Raw genomic sequence first — 19,616 nt, 5'->3', positions numbered from 1 at the left:
CCCAGAAGTCTAATAAACCTAAAGGCAACCTGACTTCGCAGTACAATCCTGCTCATCCCCTGACCCGATTGAAGAGTGAAACGTTTGGCGTCCAGCCAACTGAAATCCCTCTCCCCACTAGGAAAAAAGCAAGGAAAGCACTCCCAGAGTCTGACAGAGAGACTCTTTCATCCACTTCATCCATTTGAACTCCCTCTCCGCGAAGTCAACCACCCACATCTCCACCTCAAATCACCCGTCCATCTTCCACAACCCTTCCTCCGCAATCGTCGAAGATCATAACATCTCCATCTTCTCAACATCAAAGACCATCTCCTGTACTTTTGTTGACTAGTAACTCAGCGATGGCCCAATCTCCATGGAATAATCCTGGGGCGGTTTTAATGCCTCCACCCCTAAGTCCAATACCTGCCCATCCCGAGAAATGGCCACCAAAGTTCAATCCAGAAACAGGAATGCTAGCTGAAGAACATGTCAATAATTTCATGCTTTTTGTTAATCTCAACGGAGTTACCAACGAAGATGCCGTGGTCCGACTTTTCCCCTATACAATGCAAGGAACAGCCGGGTCATGGTACTTTTCGCTGCCCTCCGGATCTATCACCAGCTGGGACATTTTTCAAAATCAATTTCTCACCAAATTCGGCGATGATAGATCGACAGCGACACTGATCAACGATTTATCCAATCTTAAAGCTGAGGATAGGGAACCCATTAAGGATTTTAACTTACGATTCAACAAGATCCTCAACAAAATCCCCGCTGCTTCTCAACCCAGCGAGGAAGTAAGATGCGAGTGGTACATCATGGCCTTACCTTCAAACTTGGCCATCTTCGTAGATAGGGCAAGCAAGACAACCTTAGTCAAAAATTTGGCTGAGGCGTTAGCAGTTGAAAGACACGTAGTAGCCCTAGAAAAGAGATCTACAATCGAAGAGCGTAAATCTAAGAAAATCTCTTTCAAAGAAGACACCAAGAAGAAGCAAACGAAAGATCCTTTCGACATGGAAGGACTACAAAAGGTATTAAAGGCCATGTCTAATGAGATGATTGACATAAGAAAACAAGGAGCAGAATCGTCCCCAAGAAAGCATTTAGGAATTTCAAAAGAAACCCTCCCATGGAGACGAAGCCACCCAACGTGGTCTCAAATGTGGAATCTGAAGAAGAAGAAGAGGAGAGCACCATCGAAACGCAGACCGACGATGAAGAAGTGGTGGAACTGTAAGGAATGTGGGATTTCATCCTCCCACAAGAGGAAGATCAAGAAGCACTTTCGGTTAGCACACGAAGCAGAAATCAACTTGATCCTCCCCAGAATACCCCAAAACAGAAGGGCGCAAGCCCTGCAGCAAAAGAAAAGGTCGCACCAAAGAAAACAACTGCTAAAACGACCTCATTTAGCCCAGTCCAATCAGAGCAATCACCTCCATCAAAGACACTAATAGTGTCGGATGAAATGGAGTATAACATCATCGATGACATGAAAAAGACTAGGGCTAATATCACTCTGTACGAGTTGAGCAAATTGAAACACCAACAGAAAATCATGATGAAAGAGTTACACGCCGTACCTACTACACCTTTACCTACAGCTGTAGCTTCCCATAATATAGGAAGACCTCCAATCAACACGATCAATAAAATCGATCCAAATGACATCGCTCTGATTGGAGGGAGATCTAGATCTCATACTCCTCCTTTCCTCCTCACTTATGAAATCTTTAACAGAAACGTGCACAACTGCTTGGTCGATTCTGGTGCTTCAACCAATATTCTACCCAAGTCAATATGTGCCAAACTTAATGTTCAACCGCAAAAATCCGCAGTGCGCATAGTTCAACTTGATCGATCGCAAGTCGAAGTGATAGGCGAACTTAATCAAGTGACAATAAGACTGTCGTCTAACCCCAAGGTATGTCAGGTTATCGACATTCTAGTGGCTGACATCCCTGAATTTTATGGTCTGATTCTTAGCAGGGACTGGTCTGAGAAACTCCATGGATACTTTTCAACCGACTGGTCGCACATGTGGTTACCCTTCAACGGGAAACCAAATCAAATAAAGGTTGAACGGGAACTGCACCAAAAATACATAGTGACGGATTTGGAAGGAGAGAACGAAGCCATAGCATACAACAACAGCATCATAGGCAACTACTCGGTAGACTCTTTCCTCGGAAATTTCAATGCTCACATATCACCATATTTAGAAAATTCAGTTTTGTCCCAAGTTGAAAACTTTTCCCAGACTGATGATTCAAAATGTGTTAGTTTCTTAGATAACCCTGTAAATACTTCTTTATTTTGGAAATTATATTTTGATGGCTTGAAATCCAACGAGGGAGCGGGAGCAGGATGCGTTTTGATTAGCCCAGACGGAAATAAGACCATGCTCACATGCAGACTGGAGTTCGATTGCACGAACAACACAGCGGAATACGAAGCCTTAGTGCAAGGCCTATACAAAGCAATCGGCTGCAACGTCAAATATCTTCAAGTCTTTGGAGATTCTAAGATCGTCGTCAAACAGGTACATAACACCATACACTGCCTGTCTAATCATTTAAAGCACTATCAATCTTTAGTACAAGATCTCACTGCACATTTTACAGCATTCAATATTTCGTCAATCCCGAGACTTCACAATGCAAACGCAGACCTGTTAGCTAACGTAGCCTCCAGACTCATCCCCTCCGAAGACTTTAGTCCAGATAGGTTTTCGATAGAATTGATTTTTAAACCATCTATCCTTGACAACATCACCAACTGGAGAGTATTCAACGACGACCCAGACATCGTAAGTTTCCTCACCTCCGAAGGATCCTACTCAAACCAGATAATCGACGAAGATTGTCATGATCACCAGATACAACAAAATAGCACTGATAATGCTATACCCAAATCGGTGGTCAAACTAGAAGACTTATACGACTTGAAAAGTCGGTTCAAAAGTTTAGCTAACGCCAAACTCTATAGTTCAAATCTGAACTACGAATCAGTGAACCTAGGAACCGATGAGAAGCCGCAAAACGTTAATCTAGGTCAAAGCCTAGCTCCTGAAGAAAAACCAACATATATCCGTCTTCTACGACAGTACAAAAACGTCTTTGCCTGGAATTACGATGAGCTGAAGACTTACAACACTTCTATCATTCAACACACTATCCCTATGATTGACAACGAGAAACCTGTCCAACAGAAGCTCAGAAAAATCCACCCCAACTTGGAAAATCAGATAAAAACTGAGCTGAATAAATTGTTGAGAGCCAGAATAATCTTCCCGGTCAGACATTCCAAATGGGTATCCAACATGGTACCTGTTAGGAAGAAAAATGGAGATATTAGAATCTGCATCGACTTTCGGAATCTCAACAAAGCCTGTCAGAAAGACAATTTTCCCCTCCCACCTATGGAGCAAATATTACAGGCAGTCGCAGGCTCAGAGTTAATGTCTTTCCTGGACGGATTTTCAGGATATAATCAAGTGTTGGTACACCCAGATGATCAGTTAAAAACCACCTTCCGAACTAAATGGGGTACCTACGCGTATCGGAAAATGTCGTTCGGTCTGATCAACGCCGGCGCCACTTTTCAGAGAGCCATGGACATTGCGTTTAAAGGTTTAGTCAATAAATCGGTAGTGATCTACCTGGATGATATAACTGTATACTCCAAGAACCGAAACGACCACCTCAAAGATTTGAAGCAAATCTTTCAAAGATGTTTAAGGTATGGGATCTCACTTAACCCGAAGAAATCTTTTTTCGCGTTGAGTGAAGGAAAATTGCTAGGATTCATAGTGTCTAAATCTGGCAATCACATTGAACCTGACAGAATCAAAGAAATTTCCGAGATATCCATGCCTCATAACAAAAATACCATGCAATCTTTCCTAGGACAGATCAATTTTGTGAAAAGATTTGTCCCAGATTTTTCACGTATTATTTCTCCTTTACAAAAAATGATAAAAAAGAATTCAAACTTTAAATGGGGTCTAGACGAGCACGAAGCATTTAACTTAATCAAACAAGCCATCATCAACGCTCCATCTCTAGCAACCCCAAATTTTTCAGAGCCCTTTGTCTTATACACGTTTGCCTCAGAGAATTCTTATGCTGCGATCTTGACTCAAGCGAATCAAGAAAAGGTAGAAGCTCCGATCGCATTCTTTAGCTCAAACTTACAAGGTGCTGAGCTGAAATATTCGGACGTAGAGAAACAGGCATACGCTGTTTTCAAAGCAATTAAATATTTCAGACCTTTCTTGCTAAAGGCCCATACCAAGGTCATAGTACCATTCCCAGTGGTAAGAAACCTCCTAATACAGAAAGATGTGGGCGAAAAGAGAGCGAATTGGATCACCGCCTTGCAAGAATACGACCTGGAGATCAAGCCGGCACACATCGTAAGAGGCCAAGGCTTCTGCAAGATGTTAGCTGGAGCATCGCAAATCCCCGAAAAATCATCTGAAGAGGTACACGCGTATGAGGTAAGCCTAAACGACGCACAATCATTATATGCTGACACCATTTATTTCCTGAAAAACGGGCATGCTCCATTTCACCTGGATCACATCAAGAAGAGAGCCCTGAGATTAAAAGCTAAACAATACCAGCTCGTAAATGATGTCCTGTTTAAAAGGAATTATGATTCTGTGCTCCTTAGATGTCTTGAGAAAACTGAAGCCGAAAAGGTTTTGCAGGAACTCCACGATGGACCAGCAGGTGGACACTATGCTGGAGAAGCCACCGCACACAAAATCTTACGTGCAGGATACTACTGGCCCACGCTGTTCAAAGACTCATACCATCACGTAAGGAAATGCCAAGTCTGCCAAACTGCTGCAGGAAAACAAAAGAAGTCATCCATGCCACTACAGCCGGTTAACATCGAACAGCCGTTCAGCCAATGGGGCCTGGACATAATAGGTGAGATCGTTCCTCACTCCTCTAAACAGCATAGGTATATCCTCACGGCAACTGACTATTTTACAAAATGGGTAGAGGCAGTTCCTCTCAAGACAGCTAATTCTGAAAACATTATTGAATTCATAGATCAGTTTATCATTACTAGGTTTGGATTGCCAACGGCCTTAATATTTGATAATGCTTCATATTTTTCTGGAAATACCATGACTGAGTTCGCGCTCAAAAGAGAGTTCAAACTGAAGTATTCTGCCAACTACTATTCGCGAGGTAATGGGCTGGCTGAATCAACAAACAAGAACCTAATCAGGATTATAAAAAAGACAGTCAACCAAAACCAAAAGAATTGGCATAAAGCGCTGGTAAACGCCTTATGGGCAGACAGAATTACAAAGAAAGCCTCTATCGGCACTTCTCCCTTTAATTTAGTTTACGGGAGAGAAGCAGTTCTTCCTACTCACTTAGTCATTCCCTCCTTGTCCTTAGTACAATACATTAATGAAGTATCTACTTCTCCCTTACAACTAAGGCAAATGGAAATAATCAAGCTAGAAGAACAACGAGAACAGGCCAAGAAAACCCATGCTCACCACCAAGCGCTGATAAAATCCTCTTTTGATTCGAACATAATGACCAGAAAAAACTTTCAGATGGGAGATTTAGTTTTGAAATGGGATAAGGCTCACGAAGAAAAGGGAAAACATACGAAATTCCAAAAGCTATGGCTTGGTCCTTTTCAGATCGTAGAGGTCATAGGCCCGTCGACTTTCGTGTTGCAGGACTTGACAGGCAGGAGAGATTCTCTGCCTGTGAATGGACAAATCCTCAAAATGTATTTTCCATAGAAGGTCATCCTTCTATTTTTGTAGGATAATTTTAATTTTAATTTTTTTTTAGTTTTTATTTCTTATAAATAAGGTTGGTTGTGAATGATCATAAATTATATTCATGAAGAAACATACCATTTCTCTATCAGATTTTGATTTCACTTGTATAAATAGTAAAACTTTTCGAAAAAAAATCTGACTTTTATTATTGACAGATAGAGTTAACTTTAGCCTGAATATGATGTTAGTTTCAACTTCACAAAGAAATCTGGGATGAAAGTAACTTTTGGCAAAAAATTGTTTTATGCCAACACAATGAAAAGTATCATCAATAGCAAAATAATTATTCTCTACAAAACTGCTGTTCTTAAACTCTATTATTGTCGTCCAGAGCTTTCTTAAGGAAAAACAATGACTTCCTCCCTATCAAGGAAATCGCAGCATCCAGAGAAACAATCCAAGAAAACACTATATCTCAAAGAATGAGAGGTCTCATCACGAGTCGGCTTATCATGATCACATATATTATAACTTGCTGACTTTGCCACTACTGTCTACCAAAACAGGGCAACGACTCAAGATTGTTGCAATAAAAAGACAAGGGGTCTCATCACGAGCCAGCTTGTTCAGCAAAAGTGTAAATCAAGTGAATGACTGTGTCATAATTTGGCCACCAAACCAAGACACTGTTCTTTAGAGAATAAAAAATCAAAAAAGAAAGAAAAAGTGTCAAAAGGATTTTTCTCTGGTATGTTGTAAATAACCTTAAACAGGAAAAAGGATCATTGCTGGATAACATGGTAACCCTGTCGAGGCTATGGACGCTTGCGGGCAGCAGAGGCTCTACCTACGACAAATGAGCATATTTTACAAAGCCAGTACGCAGAGAAGACCTTATTTTGTCTTTGAAAAGCACTGAGTAATGTCTAGGTGTGAATACAAGAAATAACCCAGAGGGAGCAAACAATCGGAATGAAATAAAAGTTGTGACGAAACATCATTGACAGGATAAGGGGTAATACTCTATCTGTCCATAACAAAATTTAGGCATAAGAAAATTTTTTCTGTTTTGGAAGTGAAAATGCAATAGAACAAGCAGAGATAACTGGTTCTTCACAGTGAATCGCCATTGTTGTGGTCACCAACAACCCCCCCCTCTTTGCTCGATATTAGCAATAACATCGAGCAAAGGGGGGGACCCTGAAAGAAAAATCCCAAAAATTTATTTTTAAATTTTTGTATTTTTCTCCCTAAGGCTTAAATCGCATCGCAAGGGAAGGCTGAAGCATTACCCAAGCGCGGAAAACAAAACTGCGAAAGAGTGATGCGAAATTCATCGCATCGCATGCATCCCAAGCGCTCTCTAAAAACAAGACCTTCAAGAAATGCCGATCGCCGATATGCGACATCGCACATCGCAAACGTCGCACTAGGCGGCATAAACCATTGAATAAAATCTGCGATCAGCGATCTGCGATGACAACGATCTGCGATTTGCGATATCGGCGAACCGCGATCTGCGATCTGCGATATAAAAAGACTCATCGCACGAATTCTCCGACATACCCGATAGACCCAAGATTAAGAGCGCGCCTTAAGGGAAATTAATGACCGCATGCTTGAGTATCAAGGAATGATTGCATCGCATTTTTCGAAGAGTCAAGTCATGATGAATGTCAGGATTATGCATTCATTAGAGTTTAATGCTTTCATGTCAATCTTTTCATTTCCCTTCTTCTTTGCGTAGACTGCAAGACACGCAACTAATATAAATCTATATGCAGGAAATATCTAAAGGAAAAGGGAAAGCGCCAATCAGACAGCAGAGAGAAGATGCCTCCACAAATGGATGCCGCATGCAGCAGGACCGCAAATTCCAGACTATAAGCCAACCGGCACTGATGAAATTAGACTATCCAGGACTCAGAGTCAAAGGCGCACAAAAGCAGCGTGTTCACAAAAGATCCTGAAGCTCAGACTTGGTAAAGCAGAGAAAGAAGCGCATGAGAAGGAAGATGCTCCAGAAAAGCCTGGAACAAAGAGCGGAAACAATTCTCGAAACAGGGGATTGCCCATACAGCGCGAATCCTAACCCACTCAGTCATTCGCACGACCGGAAACCGGAATAGCAACAGCAAAATCAGTTCGAGAAGAACCTGGGTTGTGCTAAGTATACACGCGGCGAATACACCCAGCTAGAGAAAGGTTTTCGAAAATATCTTCTGGTCTGTCAGAAGGAAGTGCCAGCTCTTGTTATTTCCACTTTTATCTCCCGAGAGAAAGAAGAAGGCGGCCAGCCGACTGTTCCCAGGAAAACGTTGTGCTGTTGACAGCACTAAAGAGAATATACAGAAACGGTCAGAAATTAGATTTAAAAGTTTTAGAAATAAATTTGCTTTTAGTAAAGGGCGATAATTTGAAGCCGATTCCCTAATTTCGTGTAATTAAGATTAATTAGTTAGTAGTATTTAACCCTTCTCATGGCATTTGGAGAAGGGTCCGGAAATCTGTCAAAAAACTTGTCCTCAGAACATGCACTTCTGCACCCTCAGAGGAGGTTTTTGATGAATGGATGGATCGAGATTTATTTATGTTTGCATTTTAATGTCTGTTACTGATGTTGCACTTCTGTACTCTTAGCAGATATTAGAACAAGTAGAAATAAATCATTATTGCTTGAAGTTTATTAGTGAAATCAGTCATAAATGGTACTTTTATCTCTTGACTAAATTCTGCTAGTATCCCTAAAGTAATACACAGCTGAGTTCTTTATATGTTACTGTATGAATGTCTGTATTACCATTTGGCACTTCTGTACGGTGGGGTCATTTATTTATGCTTGACATATAGAAAACTGATTATGCGATATGCTGTTCACAACTACTCTGCCTAACTTCTTATGCATAATGGTTTATCTTTATCGATTTATATTCTGATAACAGTTGAATGATCTTTATTACCAGCTGTTGTTTGAAATCTTTCTAGATCGCATAACAAAAGAAAACACCCCGGGTTAGCGTAGACTAGATGTATTGTTTCTCTTCATTAGATTACATTAGCATAGAGTTAGCTTAGCAGTTAGAATTAAGACTAGTTTAGAGAAACCTTTAGATTAATACCATCAAACTCTACACACACACGCACACCCTTCACATTGGGAAACTGGTCCCATTACCCCCTGTTGGACCCGCTACTCCAAACGGGCAAGGAGCCGCCAACCAGGTTCCGGACCCGGTGGGTATCCCCCTTGTTGTCGACCCGACTTCGGGGCCCTCAACAGATCCTTGGTAAACGTGTTGGAATTGTGGTTGTTGATATTGCACCAGCCATGGTTGTGAGACCATGTGTTGTTGTCCAATACTGGCTTTTTGACCAAGATGAGGGGTAATGGTACCCGTTTGAGCCTAGGTCACTCTAGTTAAGGAGCCACTAATTGACGATTGTGGTGGCGTCGCAGGGACAAGGGTCTGTTGGATTGCAACCTGAGAGACTTGAGGTTGGCATACAATAGGTAACGCTTGTACTTGTGACCCATCACAATGGTCGGTGTAGTGGGGATATTTGACATAGGCATACTTTGTTGCATTGAGTATACAATTCTTGGTTGTTGAGGCAATATTGGCATCCAACCACTGGATGTAATTCCAACATAACCTGAATTCTGTTGTGAACTCTCGTATGTTTGACCTCTTGGAGGTGACAATGAAAGGGCATATTGCCCCCCATACGGTGGTAATTTGGTGCTTAAGGGAATTATTTGCCTTTGAGGACCAAACTACCCAAATTGACATTGTGAAGGATCAATTTGCTGAGACTCAACATAAGAGATTCCAGATATTATTCCGGACGAACAAATGGGAACAGACCATATCATCGAAACAGCCCCTGGATGGATTCCATCTAGTGATTGAGAGCTAGTTGTGACAGATGGTACGTCGACGAACATTGTTGGAGAGGCAACAGGAAGTTCTGCCATTGTTGTGTCAGATGACACAGTCCTAGATGTCGATAGTTGTTCAGACATATCTAGTCTATCCAAAAGATTTCCGAGCAATTCTACAGGAACTTCCGATAACAGTAGAATAATTTCTGACGAAGAAGGATATAGGGTGACCCCAACTCCAAAATGCGATGAAGTACTAGATGGTGGATCCTCCACAATCTCTTCTATAGCAATCAAACTAGGTGGAAGAGGTAGACCATCAGGTCCGTAAAATATTTCTGGTGCAGAAGAAGGTATAGATTCTGCAACGACAGATGTTTGGGGAATAACACCTTCCGAATCGGCTGTAGATGGAGCCGATTCAGGTATAGAAGTGTTTACCCTCACACTAGGATCAGTTCTACTGCCCTCTAGTGGCTGCGAAACTTCTTCTATAAAGGCAAGGGTACCAAAAATGTTTGGAGTAACCGAAGTCTTCGAGGGTGTAGGAACGCTTGTTCCAACTTGATCAGGGGACTTTGAGCTAGTTAAACGAGTTCGCTTTGTCCGGAATAGTTTTGATTCTAGAGACAAAGACGGTTGACTCGTAATTCTCCGCAAACAACGGGGTTTTAATTGACTTTCCTCCACAGTTGCGGATTGCTCGATCAACTAAAAATAAAGGGGAAAAATGTTTCCAAATTAAATGAATTTTAGACGCTTTGACACAACTTGTTTTTTCAATTTTAAGGAGTCGAGATGACTCTAGTTGCCTTCGATTTTTAATGAGCCTGAAGTGACAAGTGCTCAGATGGACCTTTTCCTTTAAGGAGTCTGAAAAGGAATGAAAGAGACTACTCTGGAAATCTAGACATAGGGATTACCAAACCAATCGCAAAACTGCAGAATACTTTTTACGATACAGCAGTCAATCTTCCCGAATGTTGTGTTTAGTGCATTGCAATCGATAGGGCGGCAGACACGGCTTCTTATGGATAAAGGATATAGCCTATTGTGGTCTCCCAATATATACTCGACAGTACATGGGAGCACAAGTCCATACTGGCACTTGTCGTCTCAAAGAGGAGGAATCACCCAACCAACAATTAAAGCGACAGTTACCATGCTTTACGACGCCGGAATACATCTCTAGCCTAGACTTCTAGATGTTGTGCGTTAGGTTCCAAAGCATTTTTATGTTCATTGAATTTATTTTACAGTTGATCTTTCTTCAGAAATTTTCCTTTCAGGTTCACTGCATGATGTAGATATACAATTCCTAAAATGCAATCTAAGATGATAAACAATTGTTTAATCTTCTTTTTGCAATGAAAATTCTAGCTGCTAAAGAAAGAGAGACGATATTCTTTCAACATAGAGCAGAGAGCACACACTAGATGCACTGTCCTAAATCAAACCAACAAGCAGTCTAAATGCAAATGCACATGCATGTATTTGTTTTTAGCTTTCTTAATGTGTGAATGACAAGAAGAATGCTATGTACAAATCTGAATTATCTTTTCAAAGCGACAGTACTAACAAATTTCTCTTCAAAAACGAAAGGAAGATAATGACGACACTTTGCTATTTTGAATTGAAAACTGCTTTCGACACTTGAAAAACTACTAATTCAAATCAAATACAAGAGTAACTGTATAATCGACCATCAAGAACAATAGAATTCTTTTCTTTGACTGAAAACGACACTTGTGACACTTTCAAATCAAAAGACGACAGTTTGATTATGCTACTTCTTTGTAAAAGAGAACTGAAAATGGCACACAATACATAAAAACATTCACATTTCTTTGCACAATGGAGGCGGAATGATGGAAAGGAAGGGAGTTTCCACAGTGGTATACTGATCACAGACAGCAAAACTCCTGAATAAAGCTGAAGAGAGTGAACACAGAAACCAAAATCTGAGAGCAGAAGAGGTCTTGTCTGATTAGCGCACCTGCAACACAGGGAAACTACAATGCAATGCACCTACTCCACACGGGAGGTGCGATGCATCCAGATTCCCAAGAGGAGAAGGTGTGATGGTCCAGGGACAAGACTTCAACTGGGTTCTAGGTCACAGTTTGTAGCTTAGTTCAAGGATTTAGGCCAAGCAAGTGATGTTCAGTAAATATAAATCACAAGGGTTTTTCTAATGAGGTTACCAGAGCCACCACTAGGGCAATTAGAAGGTTTGCAAATCAATTGTTTAGTTTATAAACAAAACCTGGAGATAGAATGAAGCAGCATTGATCTACTTTACACTTGCATAGCAAATGTAGTTCGAAGGCTAGTTAGCTTGACTTCAGGCTCCGTCTGTAAGTTTATAAAACAAACAAATATAGACAAGCAAACAATCTATTCGCTCCCGAGTGGAGTCGCCATTTTGTTATCGAGAAATCTAGTGTCCACTCAGAGCTGCTAGTCCCACTAAGACTGGTAGCTATCTTAGAAACAAACAAACAAAAACCACTTTCATTTTCCTTTATGAGAAGTAGATAAGAGGGGAATGAAGGACACCAACCTCAGTCTTGCGCTTGGTTCCTTGCTCGGTTCCTCTCCCTTCTGATAGATCCTTGCCACTTCTCCTTCATCTACACAGCTTCAAAGAGCACCTGTGGAATCAAAGGAGCATAATACTATTGAATAACAAAGATCTACAATCATAAACAATATAGGACCAGATATATATTGACCACACAAATGCATATATCATCAAACATACAAGAATGTGGAGGAAAACTTGAATAGCTTTATTAATATCAAGAATAGCAAAGAGGATTACAACCAATTGTTCTGACCCAACGTCATCCTCCAGCATGAAAGCCCTTCTTTCACCTCATGAAAAGCTTAGATCACCAAACACTATCATATTCCACCAAGAAACCAACAGCACTTCCTTACAAGATACAAAATTTCAGCCTCTAGATCTCTAGGATGAGGGATCCATATATAGATTATTGCAGGGGGTGAGTCAGCTTCTGGGATTTTGATTAGTGTCCTCTCTCTAATGGATCTTGATTCCACTTGGAGATTGATGATCTCCTACTCATTCCTGGGAAAATTCAGAGAGGCAAGTGTCATAGGAGAAGTTTCTGGAAGATTCCATGATCATCCACCTCGCAAACTGTCTCTGCCATTTGTCCACTCTCACCCATCACACCCTACAGAAGGGCTTTTCAGTATGCATCGCACCCTTTTCACTGGACAAGTGAGATGCATCGCACACTCTACACTGGGCAGTCTATATGGTCTGGCTTTGACCAGTTCTGAGCAGTTTTCTGTGGAGAACTTCTGGGAGATGATGTAATCAGCTGACCTTGTTCTTTTAGGGTGTGAAGCAACACTTTTAGGGACTTAGGAGCCCTTGGTTTATGGGCATGTTTGATTGGGGTTGTAGTGCCCAAAAATGTCTATAACAACCAAGCATCACAAATACCAAGGATGATATTTGGAGCTATAACACACATCAGATACTTGAGATGAAGACACCAAACGAGGCTTATTTCAGTAAGAGGCCAGATGTTGGTCGCTTCAGGATTTTTGGGTCATCAATTTGTTCCTATGTGACCAAAGATGCACAGAATAAGCTTGAGCCAACAATAGAGTTGGGGATCTTTGTCGGGTACACTGATACACCCCACAACTATCGATTGTACATGCTGACCAGTCGGATGACAGTGATTCGCAAGGATATTAGGTTTGAATAGGAGAAGACCATGCAAGTATCCCTTGAGAGGTAGCTTGAGCTACATGCAAATGAGGAGCTTTTAGCTCCTAAGTTTGAGTGGCCCCAAATTGATGTGGAGTAGCCACATGCAGAGGTTCAGAGAATGGAGACATCCACTCACGCAGAGTCTTCCAAAGAGGGAAGAAAGCACACTAGAGAGGCTGATAAATGGTTGGGTGATGCACGGGAGAATGTGGGAGCACCTTCTTCTCAACACAGACAAAGGAGGTCACCAGAGAGCTACACTAGATACATGGCACTTATGGGTGCATGTGTTGTGATAAAGCCATGTTCCTTTCAAGAAGCAGTGCAACAACTGGTTTGGGTTGATGGGATGGTGGAGGAGTATGATTCCATAGTTTGAAATAGTGTTTGGGATGTGGTCCAAGGACTGAAGGACAAGTCAGTTGTGAGATCCCGTTGGCTTTACAAGGTAAACCAAGCTACATATGGTAGTGTGGAGAAGCATAATGCTAGATTTGTGGCCCATGGCTTTTCACAGGTAGAGGGGATTGACTATGATGATACCTTTACTCTTGTTGCAAGGTACTCGTCAATCAGATCTATTTTGGCACTATCAATACAAATGGGTTGGAAGATCCATTAGATGGATTTGAAGTCTACCTTCCTAAATGGCATGATTGAGGAAGAGGTGTACATAGATTAGCCTGAAGGTTTTGAAACCTTGGACCGTAAGTCACATGTGTGCCGACTTAAGAGAGCATTGTATGGGTTGAAGCAAGCACCTCGTGCTTGGTAGACTAGGTTAGATAGATACTGCACTAGGTTGGGCTTCACAAAGAGTGAAGCAGATGTGAACCTGTACCACATAGTGGTGGAAGGTAAGTTGTTGATCATTGTACTTTATGTAGATGATCTTATACTAATAGGTGATGAGAAGCTCATCAAATCTTGCAAGTAAGACCTTGCAAGAGAGTTTAAGACAAAGGTTATGGGGCTCATGCATTACTTTCTTGGCATGGAGGTATGGCAGGGAGATGGGGAGTTGTTTGTATCTCAGGGCAAGTATTCCAACGAGATACTCAGGAGATTCCACATGGACAGCAGTAAACCCATGGAGACTCCTCTCGTTGGTAACTGGAGAAAGGAGGATGCTACTTCAGGGGAAGTAGTGGAAGCTACTTTTTATAGGCATCTTGCGCATTCACTCATGTACTTGGTGAACACATGACCAGATATGTGCTATGTAGTTAACCAACTTAGCCAAGCGATGGTTAGGCCTACAAGCTGTATTGGAAGCGAAAAAGCATGTATTGAGATACCTCAAAGGAACTACTCAGTTTGGGTTATGCTATAGATGGACAGAGGAGTAAAGCTTCAAGGCTTCACCAATGCAGATTAGGCAAGGAGTCCATCCGACAGGAAGAGCACATCAAGGGGGATCTTCAATATTGGGTCAATGGTAGTTTCTTGGTACAAAAGGAAATAAAGATCAGTTGCACTCAATTCGGTAGAGGTAGAGTACATGGTTGCAAGTCAAGCACCATGTTAGGCTATCTGGATGAGGAAGATCCTAGTTGGTTTGTTTGGTCAGCAAATGGATCCAAAAATGGTTTACTGTGATAATCAGAGTTGTATCAAACTCTCTGAAAATCTGGTTTTTCATGATCGGTCCAAGAATAGTTATATCTGGTATCATCATCTCAGAGATTGTTAGATTACATTCCCATGGAGGACTAAGATGTTGACATCTTGACAAAGGCATTATCAAGATGTAAAATTGAGTTTAACAGAGACATGATCGAGATAGCTGATAGTCCCTTTCTTTTTGAGAGGGAGTGTTGAGAAATGGCAACAAGAGAGTCTAGTTTAATTTTTCCTTGAATTAAACTGGGAATTAAATTCAAATTATGTTCTCATAGCAACTTAAAATAGTTAAATTAAGTTTATTAAACTTAATTAACTTAGGAAATTCGAGTTGGAAGTATTTCTGTTGTCATGTGTATGTTCTCCCCACTTTGTAGGAGTCTAGTATGAGTTAATTGTGAGTTGTAAAATAGAAGACTCAGTTTCATGAATCAGTTCAGTTCAATTAGTTCTCAAACTGATTGAGAGAACTAATAGTGAGTTAATATTCAGTGGTGGCACTAATGAACTCCACTAGTGTTACTCTAGTTAACTGAATATTTACTCATCAGAAACTCATGCATGTCGATTCTGAGAAAGACCTAGTTGAGACTAGAGTGTAGGGACAGTGTACTATTTGTTTTGGATTTTTCTGAGTTTCACTGATAGTGCATGCAATCAAGAACTGATCCTTAAGGGCTTGTGCAGTTTTTAGAGGCTTTATTTCCCTTTAAATACAAGCTATCCTCCATAGGAATTACACATTGGAATAGAGACTTGGAGATCTTGTGAAGAGGCTAAGCTTTGACCTTCAGCTTGCTTATGATTTGGAGATGGAATTTGTTGAGTGTTGCAATTGTTCTAGAGAGAACAAGCATTGTATTTTCATCTTGATTTTCCATATTAAGACAAAACAGATAGTGGGTTTTGAGTTGTGGCTTTCCCTCGATATTTATTGTGTTATGTGCCCTTGATTCTCTTCTCTATTGATTATTGTTTGCTTGATGTTTATGGGTAGCCTTCTATTGTAAAGAGTAGAAGTAGATTCTTGTCTCTTACTTTAGAAAATTGCATTAGCTTATGAATCTACAAGATTTTCTACACGGCGAGCCTATTTTAAGCGATATAATGCCTTGTTAAGTTTGCAAACAATTTTTTTATCATTGCCAAGAATGAATCCTTCAAGTTTTTCAATATAAACTTCTTCTTCTAGGTCCCCATTTGGAAATGGAAATTTAACATTCATTTGATATACCTTGAAATTACAAAAGCTAGCAAATGCAAGGAACATTCTTATGGCTTCAAGTCTATCTACAGGAGAAATGTTTCTTCAAAATCTATTCCTTCTTGTTGAGCATATCTTTTGCATGAAATTCTTGCTTTGTTCCAGATTACTTCTCCATTTTCATTTAACTTGTTTTTAAGTAGCCATTTTGTCCCAATTACATTTTTATTATGAGGCCTTGGTACAAGTTCCCATGTATGATTATTTTCTAATTGATCAATTTCTTCATTTCCTTGACCCAACATTCATATTTACTTTCTTGATTCACATTTTGAGGTTTAATTGTGGATAATAAGGCTAAGTGACTAGATGATCCAACAAATGTTCTTCTAGTTTGTAATCTCTACTTCTTTATCACCTAGAATTTGAGATTTGGGATGATTTTTATGAACATACCTTGATGAAGTATTTTCTGACACACCTGCATTTTCATTTCCTTCTTCTTATGCTTCTTTTTCCTCTTCTCCTAAATCTTCTTGGATGTTAATATGGAGTTGTTCATCCTCTAGTTGTAATTTTTTTTTGGTACCTGCAGATGCTTCATCAATCACAACATCTATACTTTAAACAATCTTTTGGAGCCTCTTATTATAACATTTATATCCTTTACTTCTGGAAGAGTATCCAAGTAGTATTCCTTAATCTTCTCTAAATTCAAATTGTCCAAGCTTATCATCATTTTTATTTATAAAAAAATTAATTCCAAATATTCTAAAGTGTTTGATAATTGCATGTTTTCCATACCAGATTTCATACAGAGTTTTATCATTATTTACTCAAACATGGGATTTGTTAAGTATATTGACGGTTGTATATATTACTTCTCCCCAGAAGGTGTGAGGTGTTCCTATCTCATCAAGCATGGCATGTGCCATTTGTTGAATCTTTTTGTTCATTCTTTATGTCACTCCATTTTGTTGAGGAGTTTTAGCTATAGAAAATTTCCTTTTGGTGCCATGTTGTTCAAAAAAATTGAAAAATTCATCTAATATAAACTCTCCTCCTCTATTAAATCTAAGAAATTTAATTTTTAATTCCAATTCATTTTCCACCATAGCTTTGATATTATAATTTTTTCAAATGCCTCATCTTTATGCTTTAGTAAACCAACCCAATGCATTCTTGTAATCATCAATTAATAGCATGAATTATTGTTCACCACAAGGAAAGTTCTTTCTCATAGGTCCACATAAATCAGTGTGGACAAGTTCAAGGGGTTTGCCTCAAGTGCATTCTTTAGCTTCAAACTGAACTTTGGATTGCTTACCAAATTAGCATGATTTGCAAATACTATTTTCAAGTGAAGAGATGTCTGGCAAGTCACAAAATTATCCCTTCTTAATTGACTTTTATAGTTGAGAAAAGTTGAGGTTTCCTAGTTTTTTGTGATAGAGACAACTTTATTTAGATTTGCTAAAAAATTAGTGCTCTTTTCCACCTTCTAGGATGTAGAAATTGTCTGGAGTTTTGGTTCCCTTGATTATAGTTTTACTTGTATCCAAATTTATTACCACACAATTTTTTAATCTAAAAATAACTTCATGCCCCTGATCACACATTTGATTAACACTTAACAAGTTATATCTTAGCCCATCAACAAATAATACATTCTCATCTTTGACCTTTTCTTTTAATGCCACAGATCATTTCCCTTTAATAGTAGTAAGTGAATTTTTACCAAAAGTCACATTCTTTTCTTTCTTAATTTCATTAAAAGAAACAAACTTATCTTTGTCACATGTCATATGCTTTGAGAAATTGTTGTCAATGTACCATAAATTCTCTTGATCTCCTGCATACAAGGCTAGACCATAATTTTCAAAGGAAGTAATTTTGTTTTTCCATGCCTTGTGAGGTTCTGACTTTTGCTCATGTTGATAAGATGGATTTATCCTATTTCTGCATTTAGTTTCTTCATGACCAAATTTATTTCAAATAGGACATTCAGCTTCATTCTGAAGAGGGGAGAAAGCATTATAAGAAGTCTTATTTGACATGTTTGCATTATGTTGATTTCTTGCTTTTCTAGTCATAATAGTTTTATAAGCAACACAATGAAGTGCTTTGTGACCAAAGTTGTGACAAGTGAAGCATTGACCATTGAAGTAAGAGTACCTAGGAGTATAATACCTTCTTGAGTAGCTTTCCCTTTGTTCATGGAATGGTTGTCTCACCTGAGTATAGTTTGATCCTTCATTCTTTTGTTGAGTCCTACTACTCTGATGATTGCTTCCTCTTATAGCATTGGTGTAGCTTTTTGTAAATGTTTCAAAGGATTTCATATGATCTTATGTTTCACCATTTGATTTGGATTGTTTCCAAGACTTGTCTTGATTAATGGAGAACATTGAACTTTAATGATGTCCTCTAAAGTTTCAAATCCTTTAGGGAATCTAAGATTTAGAACCTTTGTTTTCTCAAGTTCCTTCCTTAGACTCACAACTTCAAGTTCTAAATTTTCACAATGTTTTTCCTTTTCTTGGACTTGTTTCTTCAAATATTCTTCTACTGATTTGGCAACTTCTAGATATATATTTATTTGGGTTATTTCTTCAACTATTTATGACCCTGAATCTATCAATTTCTTCTAGAGCATCCATAAAGTCATCATTACTATCAGACTCGTTGACACATTGTTCTTAAAATTCCATAATAATTGACAATCTTGATCTAACTCATCATCCTCATTATTGGAAGAACACTTACTGTCTTCATGTGTATAAACAAAATTCTTGCTAGTAAAACTCTTTTGCAATTCTTCTTTGAAACATTCTTTCCTTTTTCATGATTTAATTATAAGGACGCTAAGTAGCATAGTTACCTACTCTTCCAAAATCAAATCATTTGAAAGGAAGTTTACCTTTGAACCTACCAGTTCCAACTTGCAGTTTCTTCACAAAATTCACTTCTTCCTCATCTAAAATGTAGCTTGTATCTTTAGCCTCTTCCTTTTCTTTCCCTTTGTTTGTGGCTTTGAAAGTTTATTCTCTAACACCTAATGTATCCCCTTTTCTCATCTCTTAAGCAGTAAAGATGTTAGGCCCCTATACTACTAGTGTAACCCCTTATTGTTATTAGTACAACCCACTTATTATATTGAAGTACCCATGTAGTGCCCATATTGTTACTATAGTGCCCCATAGAAGCCCACTATTGTTATTATTGTGCCCTTACATTATTATTGTTATGTCGGCTCTGATTATGTTATGACCCCTTAGACTCCTATATATAGAAAGGAGGTCTTTTCATTTGTATCATCCAAGAATTGTTCATTTATGTAATGTAAAGGAGGTTTCCCCCTCAAAGAGGCTGAATTCTAAGGCGTTGATCTATCTTT

This window comes from Pinus tabuliformis, chromosome 7 (genome assembly GCF_031772625.1).
Source record: "Pinus tabuliformis cultivar Carrire ecotype Pingquan chromosome 7, CPIR1, whole genome shotgun sequence".
NCBI lineage: Eukaryota > Viridiplantae > Streptophyta > Pinopsida > Pinales > Pinaceae > Pinus > Pinus tabuliformis.
This window is presented reverse-complemented; position numbering follows the sequence as displayed.